General features: G+C 38.5%; 1 protein-coding gene across 1 annotated transcript in view; it reads left to right on the top strand.

Annotated features, from left to right (window-relative positions):
- The window catches only part of LOC126482334 (autophagy-related protein 2 homolog A), a 485,244-nt gene extending 472,419 nt beyond the window's left edge, over window positions 1–12,825 (top strand). Inside the window, exon 37 of the mRNA XM_050106397.1 lies at window positions 12,634–12,825. The gene's annotated coding sequence lies outside the window, so the exon portion shown is untranslated. The remainder of the gene's footprint in view (window positions 1–12,633) is intronic.
- The last annotated feature ends 956 nt before the right edge of the window (window positions 12,826–13,781 follow it).

Raw genomic sequence — 13,781 nt, 5'->3', positions numbered from 1 at the left:
ATGTCTTCTTTGCAGTAAGTAGCAGTGTGTCTTTTCCTACATTGCTGATATTCCTACCTGGAGTTTAAATATTCTATCCACTGTCTGTACAGATGCCAATATGGCAGCAACAAGAAAAACTGAATGGGGAAACAAATCTCAGTCCATATAGACCAAGCTGTTGTACAATACAATAATTCAGTGACCCAGCAGTTATTCATCTTTCTTGCCTCCCATGAAAAGATACACCAAAGGATATAAGAACATTTTCATTTACCTCGTGGACATAGGGATGGTCTATGCATATGCCCTACTAAACAGATTGACAGCAGAAACTTTTTGTTTCAATCAGTTAAAATTCAGGTAGCTAAGGACATACTAGAGCAGACAACAATAGGCATAGAGAGCTCCCAGTATGGAATTTCTCCTGTCAGACTGCAAGCAGCAAATTGGACACATTTTATTGGTTTGTTTCCCCTCCCCCTCCCAGTCTCACACTCCAGAAATTGTGTAGTGTGCAAAGCAAGGAAGAAGAAAAGTGACACACAGTATGAGTGTGAGAAATTTCTAGTGTCATTGCACTTGTTTTTGGGTATACCATATCAACAAAAACGTCTAAAACAGTATTATCCTCAATGTTCATCACTTCAGTCAGTAGTTAGGTAAGATTTCTAAAGAATTCATATCAAAAATATTATGTAATTTTGAGAAAAGAGTGTAAGATAAAATATACAGATTTTCATAAATTACACTATATTACTTACTCTGTTGTGCCGATATTATGAAAAGGGTTGACTGTTACTCACCATATAGAGGAGATGTTAACTTATAGACAGGCACGTTGAAAAGACTGCTATACTGTAAATTTAAGCCGTCAGCCTAAAGGCCATCTTCTAAAGTAGAAAACACATGCACACAAGCACAACTCACTCGTACATGACTGCTGCGTCTGGGGCTCCCTGTCTCTGAACTGCAGGTTAATTTAGTCTGTCTGCACACAGAAAAGTCTTTAATTCTGATTCAATGGTTACAGAGCTTACTCTGTTTTGATGTTCGGAGATATTCTTCTTCTGCATTTTACTGGACCCAACTAACAGTTGAAGCATCTCCATCCAATTCAGCTGACATTAAATAATATTTTTGTGTTTCAGTGTGCAATGTAAGCTGTTACTTCAGCATGACAGATATCAAGTTTATTTTACTTTTGATCAGTTGATGACAAATGTATATCTGCTTGAAACTGTTTGCTGTTGAAGTTGCTGACGTTGTGGCTGAAGTTTAAAAAAGTAGGTGACAACGTGCTGGACCAATATACAGGGTGGTCACAATCAGAAAAGCTTGTAACGGTATTGCATGGTAGGTTGTGCTGAAAAATAATTGTCAAGAAAAAGATTTGTTATGTTGCAACATTTCCAAGTTAATTAGTATTGAAGTTAGTCAATCAGTTTGTTGTGCACAGCACACAGATTGAAGCGGCGCTCCAGAGATGGTGTTGCCAGGTGTGTTCTTCATTTGATTTCCTAAAACTGAACAAGAAAGTGATACAAAAATCTGACAAGGGTAGGATCAGGCAAATTAGGGAGATATTAGGGAAATTTGGGTGGAAAAAAAGAGAGAAAAAAACTGGAAAAAATCTTGTTTTTCTCTCAGTAAATGAAATGGTTAATGCTTCTCCCCTTCTTACCACTCCTCTCAGCATGCTGTCAGTGGTGCCATATCTAGCAGCTGCAACGAAAGGCAGGGAGGCATGAGGAGTAGTTTGTTTGGATCTGATTCTCAGAGACTGTAGATGCAGTGGCCGGAGATGGTGGTCATGTGTGCAAGAATGTATCTGAGTGATTGTGTGAATGTGTGTGTGCTCTCGTTTTCTAACAAAAGCTATGACTGAAAATTTAGTTGTGAGAGTGTGATTGTCTTTTCTACATGCCTGTCTGTGGCTAAGTAATCATCTTTACAGTGAGTTGCTACCTATCCTCATCATTATTGATTCTCAGAGTATTCGAACAAGTTATCGGTCGCATGGATTGATCACTGTGGTCTCATCAACATGGTGTCTGTGGCTCATGAATAGCTGGCCACAAGAGTGGATTTCCATGATGGCCAAAACCACAGGCCATTTCTGCGGGTATCTGAAATGGATCAGGCCTGCCAATCTGAAGCCATTCGGTTCCTGCTAATATGCAGACCCTGTCCGTCTGACCTAGTCTCACTGATCTGCCCGCAGGCGGGGTCTGCTTGTGTGTGGTGTAGTGCAGTGGATTTTCATAGTTTAACCATGAACCCAGGACTGCGGTGCTCCTCAGCAGGCCAGAGGCCATGGGTGATGGGTTTCACGAATTGTGACTGTCTCACCACAAATACATTGTACAGTGTGGTGTTTTATAGACATTTTATTTTTTCTTGTACATTTCGGCACTTCAAAAGTAGTTTATACATTAGAAAGTATGGACAATAAGAAGAAAACAAATTGTGACAGTCACTGGCTGTTTGTATGCTTTGTACTCATATATTTCTTGAAAGAAGAAATCACACAATACTTGTAAAATAATAGATATAACACTGTGGACAATAATTGACAGCCGGCCGTAGTGGCCAAGTGGTTAAAGGCGCTACAGTCTGGAACTGCACGACCGCTATGGTCGCAGGTTCGAATCCTGCCTCGGGCATGGATGTGTGTGATGTCCCTAGGTTAGTTAGGTTTAAGTAGTTCTAAGTTCTAAGGGACTTATGACCACAGCAGTTGAGTCCGATAGTGCTCAGAGCCATTTGAGCCAATAATTGACAATAGCGAATATAGTAGAACCAACATTTTATTGGCAGTCACCTACACTGTTTTTTACACAGTTCTTCCCCACCTCATACACTTCTTTCAAGAGGCCTACTTTTTTCTGAGGTTATTTCAGAAATCAGTGAGGGTATTTTAAATCTGTCTTGCAACTCCAAGGAAATGCATATTTTTGCCACCAAATGGGTTTCATTTTACTGAAATAAAATAACATCAGTGGTCTTAATGAAACACATACCATTTGATTTGCTTTCTCCATCTAAAGCAGTTCATTATAAAAGATATGGATGTTAGTATTTAAGACTTTTGCTCACATCAGGAAACGCCACCTGCTTGCAAACTTTGTTTTTAGATATTTCCTCTTTTGCACTATTGTTTCTTGTACCGTAGCTGCGAAGACAGTTTGTCAACTTTTGGCTGAACTTACCCTTGAAATCTCAAAATTTGTCAGGGAAAAATGCTAAAACTTGTCTGGAAAGCAGGGAAATATCTGGGAATTTCACATGGGGAAACTTGTGACAACCCTGAGTAAGGATCAAAATTGAGCCAGAAGCTGAGGAGTCTCACTCACAGTCGGGAACACCTGCGCTATGAGAACAACTAAAACTATTTTATCTGGTAGGCTGCTTGAATTTGCATGTGCAATGGCCTAATTGCCTAACTTCAATGCAGATTAACTCAGAAACAGTGCAACGTATTGAATTATTATTATTATTTCTCAGCACAACCTATCCTGCAACAGCTGTACGAGCTCCTCAGATTGTTTCTGACCAAGCTGTATACCTCATAAAACAGCTCATGATGGGATGTAGTCTTCATGGTATACAGTTATGATTAAGAAACAGAGTGCCACATAATAGGTATACTGGAAAGCATAAGGCTGTAGAGGAAGAGATGGTAACTGAAATGTGTATTACTATCAGCAGAGCAATGTGCAAAGCCTTTAATGACTAACTGTAACCTCCCCCTCACTTATCGACCTAAATGACAGTGCAAAATTAAACCGCGTGTACCTAATGGAAATTTGGGAAAAGCAATCATGACCGAAGTTAATTTGTCGGTAAAGGAGGAGGAAAGGGTTACATCTAAATGAAAGGAAAAATGCTAATGAAATTGGCGAAAATTAATTTTGAGAAAAGGATAAAATTAATATAGAAAGTAAATGCGCGGTCGTTACGTTAACAATTAGTTGGCGTTAATTAGATATTTGAGATTTGGGGAAAATTACGGTCGCCAGTCCTATGGACAGCTACTATAATAACTGAAAAAGAAAGATTAATGCACATATAATTAGCACTAAAAGTGTGGCAACAGAGGGTGGCATGTCCTGTGTGAAAACTGAATGTTTGTCAGAAGTAATAAATTTCACTACACTCTGACTTAATTTAGCAAAAGAATTGATAAAACCGGAAAATTGAAAGTTAATTTAGTGACTGAAATTAATAGTGAGATTTGTTCCTGAAGCACTACGAAATTCAGTAAAATAAGGTTAGCCTTAGGCTACCTCAACAATCATTTCAAAAGCTACTTGACTCTACGCAATTTAGAAATAAGAGATTTAACTTTGAACTTGAATTAAATGATTCTGGACAATTAACAATAGTAACATTTAGTACGTACCAAGCTGAGCTGCAGTCACAGGTAAGCTAAAATATGCTAACAAAACTCGCACTCTTAATTTGTGCTTGTGTAATCTAAATATTGTAGCCAGCTATGAATACCTTAACTGAACTTTGAAATTAAAGCAGTGAAATGGAATGATGTCACTTTAATGCTGGCGTCTGAATTTCAACGACACTCGGGTTCATTTCGGAAAAGGAAGGGACCCTACTTGGTAATGCAGTTGGGACAATGAGCAACAAAGGTTCATGCTAAATTGCTGTAATTTTGTGATGCAACAGTTTGAAAAGCTGAGGTCTGCCATACAGTTCTAAAACTTTACGTGCTTCCAGTCTTCCTTGTTGGTTGATTGAAGGTTTGAAGTCGTCGGTCGAGGAGGTAGCGCCAGTCACTCATTGTCGGCCGTCGCCGTTGCGGAAGCTGGATGTTGGCGTGCCTTCGACTGGACACTGTGACCAGGCGAAACGGGCTCTTGATGTGCACCAGCTAATGCTTCCCATCCGCGACACCGTGTCAGAGACTATCATAGCAAGTCGAGCGCAATTACATGTTGCCAAACCCCGAAAGCGCGGCAACTCACGGGAGCGTCACACCACACCTGCTCCACCGACTTCCTCCAGCCAGACTCTGTCCGCGCTCCACGAGGCAGAGTTAACACTACCAAAGATCCTAAACACTTTGGTTCTCCACACGACCTATCGATGTATTCGTTCGATAGCATAGTTTTCCCTAGGCAAGACCCAGCGTAAAAATACAAATAATATTTACAAAACAAACCAATTATACATCTGCGCACACACACACACGCACACGCACACGCACACACACACACACACACACACACACACACACACACACACACATATATATAGCGAAAGCGCTGGCAGGTTGATAGACACACAAACAAACACAAACATACACACAAAATTCAAGCTTTCGCAACAAACTGTTGCCTCATCAGGAAAGAGGGAAGGAGAGGGAAAGACGGAAGGAAGTGGGTTTTAAGGGTGAGGGTGAGGGTAAGGAGTCATTCCAATCCCGGGAGTGGAAAGACTTACCTTAGGGGGGAAAAAAGGACAGGTATGCACTCACACACACACACACACACACACACACACACACACATATATCCATCCACACATACAGACACAAGCAGACTAAGGTAAGTCTTTCCGCTCCCGGGATTGGAATGACTCCTTACCCTCACCCTTAAAACCCACTTCCTTCCGCCTTTCCCTCTCCTTCCCTCTTTCCTGATGAGGCAACAGTTTGTTGCGAAAGCTTGAATTTTGTGTGTATGTTTGTGTTTGTTTGTGTGTCTATCGACCTGCCAGCGCTTTCGTTCGGTAAGTCACCTCATCTTTGTTTTTATATATAATTTTTCCCACGTGGAATGTTTCCATATATATATATACACACACAAATAGTAAAACAATTACAATATATAAAGACACAGAAATGTCATGGCTTGAGGTAAGAAAACAAGGAAAAAAAATTATAGTACAATAGATGGAAATAGGAGGATATGCATTTCCGGCGTTACATACCTTAGCAGAATATTATTGAAAGATCCCATATAAATTCTAATCATACATAAAGGCTGTTATTGATGCCAAATTTAGTGTCCAGAAACTCAAGGACAAGACAGGAACTCAGATTGAGGGTAGTAAAGCAAAATCAGAAAAACTGAACTCTCATTTCCAGATGTTTCTTAACATTGGAAAATCCATGTGTTTCCCCGTAATGTAGTTTTCATACCACTGCCAACGACATTGTAATTCTGTCAGAGACAGCAAAGGACTTGGAAGAGCAGTTGAACAGAATGGATAGTGTCTTGAAAGGAGGATATAAGATGAACATCAACAAAAGCAAAACAAGGATAATGGAATGTAGTTGAATTAAGTTGGGTGATGCTGAGGGAATTAGATTAGGAAATGAGACACTTAAAGTAGTAAAGGAGTTTTGCTATTTGGGGAGCAAAATAACTAATGATGGTCGAAGTAGAGATCGTATAAAATGTAGACTGGCAATGGCAAGGAAAGCGTTTCTGAAGAAGAGAAATTTGTTAACATCGAGTATAGATTTAAATGCCAGGAAGTCGTTTCTGAAAGTATTTGTATGGAGTGTAGCCATGTATGCAAGTGAAACATGGATGATAAATAGTTTGGACAAGAAGAGAATAGAGGCTTTCGAAATGTGGTGCTACAGAAGAATGCTGAAGATTAGATGGGTAGATCACATAACTAGTGAGGAGGTATTGAATAGGATTGGGGAGAAGAGAAGTTTGTGGCACAACTTGACTAGAAGAAGGGATCGGTTGGTAGGACATGTTCTGAGGCATCAAGGGATTACCAGTTTAGTATTGGAGGGCAGTGTGGAGGGTAAAAATCGTAGAGGGAGACCAAGAGATGAATACACTAAGCAGATTTCAGAAGGATGTAGGTTGCAGTAGGTACTGGGAGATGAAGAAGCTTGCACAGGATAGAGTAGCATGGAGAGCTGCATCAAACCAGTCTCAGGACTGAAGACCACAACAACAACCACCACTGCAATGATCATCAGTAGAGACTAGTGTCAGTGATGTTGAGCAACAGCTGAAATCACTAAAGCTGAACAGAGCTCCAGGACCTGATGTAATCCCTGTCAGATTCTAAGAGAAATGTGTAGTTGAGTTAGCGTTTTTTTTTTTTTTTTTTAACATAATATATTGTAGATTCCTCAAACAAGAAACCATGCCTATTAGTTTGAAGAAAGCTCTGGAGACATCCGCCTACAAGAAGAACAGCAGAAGTGAGTACAAAATTAGCACCCAGTTTATCTGATAACCATTTGTTTCAGAGTCTTAGTATATACTCTGATCTCAAATATAATAAGAAATCTCAAACAGGATAACTTCCTCCAAGCCAAGCAGCATGGATTTTGAAAACATTAGTCATGTGAAACCAATCTTGTGTTTTTCTCATAAGACATCCTGAAAGGCAATTAGGTAGATGAAGTACTTCTTGAATTCTGAAGAGAGTTTGACTCAATACATGAAGCTATATTGTCAAATGTATGACTATATGGAATATCAAGCAAAAGCTGTGACTGGATTGAGGATTTTTTGGTTGGGAGGGCACAGTGTGTTATCTTAGATGGAGAGTCATTGACATCATATCAAGAAGTAACTTCAGGAGTACCCTATCGAAGTGTGCTGGAATCCTTATTGTTCGTGTTGTATGTTAAGGACCTTGCTGAAAATATTAATAGTAACTTCAGACTATTCTCAGAAGTTGTAGTCATCTATAGGAAAGTAATGTGTGGAAAAAGCAACATAGATATTCATGCGGATCTTGATAATACTTCAAAGTGGTGTGAAGATTGTCAACTTGCTTTAAGTGTTCAGAAAAATAGAAGTGTACACATACATAAAGCAGGTGGCAGACATTGGTTCATTGCCAGAATACTAGAGAAATGCAGTCAGTTAGCAAAGGAAATTGCTTACAAAACAGTCTCACAACCCAATCCTAGAATATTGCTCAAGTGTGTGGAATCTGTATGAAATAGGACTAAGAGGGAATGTTTAAACACATACAAAGATGGGCACCACGAATGGTCACAGGTTTGTTTGCCCCATGGCAGAGAGTTACAGAAATGCTGTAAATCCTGCAGTGACGTGTACTTTAAGGATAGATGCATACTATTCAGATAAAGACTGCTTGCAAACTTTCAAGACTCAGCTTTAAGTTATGGATGTAGGAGTATGCTACAAATCCTTATGTATCACTCCCATAGAGCTAATGAGGACACAGTGCACAGTACCCTCTGCCATGAACTTCACAGTGGTGCAGCGTATGGATGTAGATGGAGAAGGTGATCTATGTTGTCATCATGCAAGAGTAGAAAAGGTGTTAAAAGATTTGTTTTTACCTGTGTACTTGGTGAGATAACTAGAAATGAAAACACTGTTTAATCTTTTAGCCATAATTTTGTGCACTGAGCTACATGGTGCACCATTGTTAAGAAAATCCAGATGTTTATCACTTCAGTGGAGATTATGAGTGCATTTTCTCTATGCCATTCCTGGTGAATTAAATAATTATTCAAGAATCACCTTGTGGGAAATTCATTCTGCAGACTTCAAAATGTTGTAAGGGCTTGTGGTAAAGAAAGTATTCACTGAATTACTCTTTTTTTGTTTATTTATTTGCAACATTCTCCATACAGTATTTATAACACTACGTGTGTGTGTGTGTGTGTGTGTGTGTGTGTGTGTGTGTGTGTGTGTGTGTGTACACCTGGGAGTGTAAAGCTTAACATCCCCATCCAGACAGATCACCACCAAGAGCATCACATGCCCTCACTTCATGAGACACGGCAGCAAGGTTTAGTATTTAAACCAGGATGTTAACACAAAGTCTGGTGATTGGAAACTTTACACCACCACCCCTCCTCCCCTCACCAGCCAAATATTGGCAGTAAAATTTTTCCCATAACTATGATTCAAGCTAGCTGCTCCCTGGGTTGAGTGTGTAATGGATCTGGGAGATGTTATTTTTTTTTACCGTATTTGTCGATACTGAATTGAAAATGTTTTCTTATATTTTTGTCAGAATTTATTATAATTTGTCTTATTATATGTTAATTTACTTCTGTTTTTGAGAGTAAAAGCATATTGATTACTATTAGAAAATGTATCGAAGAATAGCAAAGAAACTGATTGTGTAAAATATCTTTGACGTTGGAGTAGTCTTTGACTATAGTCAGTCCGAGTCGGAAGCTAACTCTTGGTGTGTGTTGACGGAAGAACAATGTGAAGGCCGCCGTCATAAATAATTTTGAATTATGTTACTATTATTTTTGTATTATCTGAAAAGAAGAAACTGTATTTGAAACACCAAAATGAGAGAAACACGTTGAACCACGTCTTTTCTGCAGCCGACAACGATGCATTGTGGAATCATACTTAGACAACTGAAGCCAAGACTAATATTTGCTTGCAAACGTCTAATGGAAAAGGTACTGTCACGAAATATGGCAAATTTAAGTTTATAAAAAAATAGTGACCATATTTTCAACTTGTGTCTTAGCCGGGATGCCATATTTCAAGTGCCACCATACAAGTGTGCATTAGTGACCTCGGCCTTGGGAGCGGGCACTGTATTGTGCTTGTAAAAATGTTAGCGCTTGCAAAAATTTCAAAGGAAACAGAATACTGGTATATCAGTGAAAAGCACATAGACATAATTATTTGAAGTTATTTGCAGATTGTTATGACACAAAGAATTGTTAGTTGCTTGTCACTCAATTTATAAATGAATTTTTTTTTTGATACTGTAACTTAAAGAATTTAAATAACAATTTCTTAATCGTTTTTGTCTGTATAAATTGCTATTACCCCATTGATGCTGAATCTAAGCACTCCCTTTGAGCAACACAGATTGAACTGAATGAGATGCTTGGCATATTACCTCTTTCTTCTATATTTAATTTGATTTGCAGATGAAAAGTTAAGGTATAGTAGTGAAATAACAATTTAGTTGTTTACCTGTTGCTTATTTTGAAATAAATACATCGTTTTATATGTTCTTCTGCTATTCACAGGAAATCACTGAACAGTAAGAATATTTCATATTTCTCCTTAGTATAGTATTACTTTCAGGGTTTGCATTCTCTGAACAGTAAGAGGATATTTCATATTTCTCCTTAGTATAGTATTACTTTCAGGGTTTGCATTCTCTATAAAATCAATGTCTCTAGTCTCCTGCATCTGAAAAGTGACAACTGACTGACAAGAAAAGATGCTACTCAAAACTGTATTGTGAAATCCACATGCATGCACTTTTCACTTTGATTTTTGACAATTCAAATTTCTCATAATCTAGTGCTGCATTAACAGGGCTATTTCCAACACATTTTCATTCACATACTTAACACTTTCACAGGCACATTTTGTGTAGCAACTCAGCGAAGATAATGTTGTGTTTTTTTTTTTTCTTTTTTCTTGCTATCCTGTTAGAACTGATCAACTGACTACTTATTTTTTGATAATTTTGTTGCTGTGTTGTAGGACCAAAAACTGTGGTGGTACATACACTATGTGATCAAAAGTATTCGGATACCTGGCTGAAAATGACTTACAAGTTCATGGTGCCCTCCATCATTAATGCAGGAATTCAATAGGGTGTTGGCCCACCCTTAGCCTTGATGACAGCATCCACTCTCACAGGCATACGTTCAATCAGGTGCTGGAAGGTTTCTAGGGGAATGGCAGCCTATTCTTCACAGAGTGCTGCACTGAGGAGAGGTATCAATGTTGTTGGTCGGTGAGGCCTGACACAAAGTCGGCATTCCAAAACATCCCAAAGGTGTTCTATAGGGTTCAGGTCAGGACTCTGTGCCAGCCAGTCCATTACAGGAATGTTATTGTCGTTTAACCATTCCGTCACAGGCCGTCCATTATGAACAGGTGCCCGATCTTGTTGAAAGATGCAATTACCATCCCCGAATTGCTTTTCAACAGTGGGAAGCAAGAAGGTGCTTAAAACATCGATGTAGGCCTGTGCTGTGATAGTGCCACACAAAACAACAAGGGGTGCAAGCTCCCTCCATGAAAAACACAACCACATCATAACACCACTGCCTCCGAATTTTACTGTTGGCACTACATATGCTGGCAGATGATGTTCACCGGGCATTTGCCATACCCACACATTGTGTACGCTACTTACACCAAGCAAGGCATCATTTGGCATTTACCGGTGTGATTTGTGGTTTATGAGCAGCCTCTCGACCCTGAAATCCAAGTTTTCTCACCTCCCGCTTAACTGTCATAGTACTTGCAGTGGGTCCAGATGCAGTTTGGAATTTCTGTGTGATGGTCTGGATAGATGTCTTCTTCTTACACTTTACGACCCTCTTCAACTGTCAGCGGTCTCTTGTCGGTCAACAGACGAGGTCGGCCTGTACACTTTTGTGCTGTACATGTCCCTTCATGTTTCCACTTCACTATCACATCAGAAACATTGGACCTAGAGGTGCTGAGGAGTGTGGGAATCTCACATACAGATGTATGACACAAGTGACAAGCAATCACCTGACCACGTTCGAAGTGTGTGAGTTCTGCAGAGTGACCCATTCTGCGCTCTCATGACGTCTAATGACTACTGAGGTCGCTGATATGGAGTATCTGGCATAGGTGGGAGCAAAATGCTCCTAATATGAAAAACATATGTTTTTGGGGGTGTCTGGATACTTTTGATCACATAGTGTATATCACCATGGCACCTTTATGATGTATTAAAATTGTGATGGTAATTGGATTTTCCACTTTCCTATTGTGAGTTGTTGTGTGTTGCCATTACATGTAAAAAAAATAATGAATAGTGTTTTCTGTTTTTATTTTATGTTTTCTTTTACTTTATTTAAAAAATATTTGTTACCGATATTAAAGTTTACTTACCACATTGGAAAACAATCCTTGAAACTTTATCGCACAATAAAGGTATGAGGTGATAGAGGTCTCAATAATGTATATTGCAGAAACAAAGCAATGTGTTCCAACAACAGTAGTGATCCCACGACAAACAAAAACTGATTGTTGTAGCAGTTTTCATACACCTGGTGCAGTGTACCGCCACAAGATAGAAGTGGTAAGACATATTCCCTTAAACACTATACAGAAATACATTTAGTGGGAAGTATATCCCGCATGGCCCGCGAAAGGGTTAACTGGTTTAATGCTAACCCTGCCACTCTTGTTGCAATGCAGAAGGACAACATATGTGACATACTGAATTTCAGCTACATCATGGCCTATGGCCTTCTACCCTGACATTTAAAATCATTGGCCATAATTCACATGTGAGAGGATTTTTTTCCCACAGCCATTGTAAATCATAGTCAGTGTGAGAGAGAGAGAGAGAGAGAGAGAGAGAGAGAGAGAGAGAGAGAGAGGAGAGGGGGGAGGGGGGGAGGGGGGGGGGAGGGAGAGGGCAGTGATATTATGAGAGATTTTGGCTTTTCATGTTTGCAGAATGTGCACATGCTTAAGCAAGTTGGGTACTGCACTCAGTCACATTTTGTATTCAGTCAATTCGTATAGTTTATTAAAAAGACACTCTTCATACAGTGACTGCATCTTATAGGATGATAATCAGAATAATCATGTACCAATTAGCAAAGGCTAGTAGCTTTGTAATAGCTGTTCCATAAAATAGAAAACATTATTTATGTGCTATATTAAGTGACTCACTTTTGTTTCTGTTTAGGCTGAGAGCACTGTGGACATCATCCATGCTGGATCTACCATAGCAGTGTCTTCTTTGTATGACTGATCATATATTTAAGATATGTGCATTATTTTTATAAAAAATCTTTCATTTGTGTATAATTATTTCTTACATAAAGTTTGTACAATAATAAAAACTGAAAAATTGAATATCATTTTGTTTGTGATCAAATATGTGGTTTGTTAATTCTGTAACTCAGGCACAATACCCTGTTTTGGGTTTCCTAAACCTTAAAATTGTGGGATATTTCTTTTACTTAAATGCTAAGAAACATGCAAGTCGTCACGTTGATTCCCATACACTGTTGATAATCATTTGTATAAACATTTTTATATGTGTTATAACCATTTCTTGTCTACTTTCTTCCTTGATGCTGTTTTTTGCCTGTTATATGTGTTAGTATCATATAGTCATTGCTATCTTTAAAATCTCTCTCAAAAAATTTGTTTAAATGTGTGGCATATTGTTTGATAAAGGAGGTCAGTTTTAATAAGACAATATTTTTGATCAAAGTGGTTATGCCAGTGCAGTTTTACCCTTTGTTGGTGGAGTACAATGAATGCAGTCAGTATCATTCTTGGTCATTGCAAAGAGAATTACAGTTTATTGTGAACATCGGAAGTACATATTAGAAACTTACTACGTTGTCACTGTTCACACCAGTGGTGATGTGACTTTTTACTGGAATGATACTTATCAAAAGTTACAGAGTTTGCCTTTATAAATAAATATTTTGTAATCAACAATTGAAAAAACATTGGTTTTAAGTATGCAATACAGCTGTATATTGTTGGAGTACCAAAACAGAAAATTTGAAAATTATTTTGTGTTCCACTTTTGAAAGTGTGACACCAAGGTGTCCATGGTATACAAATGGCTTAAACATCATCAGTCTTGTAATCTTGGTATTGATTTAATCATTTATATTATAATACCATTTTAACAAAAATTTGTGTATCTGCTTCAAATTTAGCTTCCTAACCATTTCAGAGCCAGTGACTGTGCCATTTTATCTACATAACTGTGTGCCCCATGTAAAAGCTATGTACAGGTTAAATTTCATTTTTTATATACGACAGAAACTAATTAAAAGAAATATAGATAATGACAGAGAGAGGCAGTAAAGA

This window comes from Schistocerca serialis, chromosome 5 (genome assembly GCF_023864345.2).
Source record: "Schistocerca serialis cubense isolate TAMUIC-IGC-003099 chromosome 5, iqSchSeri2.2, whole genome shotgun sequence".
In the NCBI taxonomy this organism is placed as follows: Eukaryota; Metazoa; Arthropoda; class Insecta; order Orthoptera; family Acrididae; genus Schistocerca; species Schistocerca serialis.
Note: the sequence above shows the minus strand (reverse complement) of the source record. Positions and strands in the feature narration are given on the sequence as shown.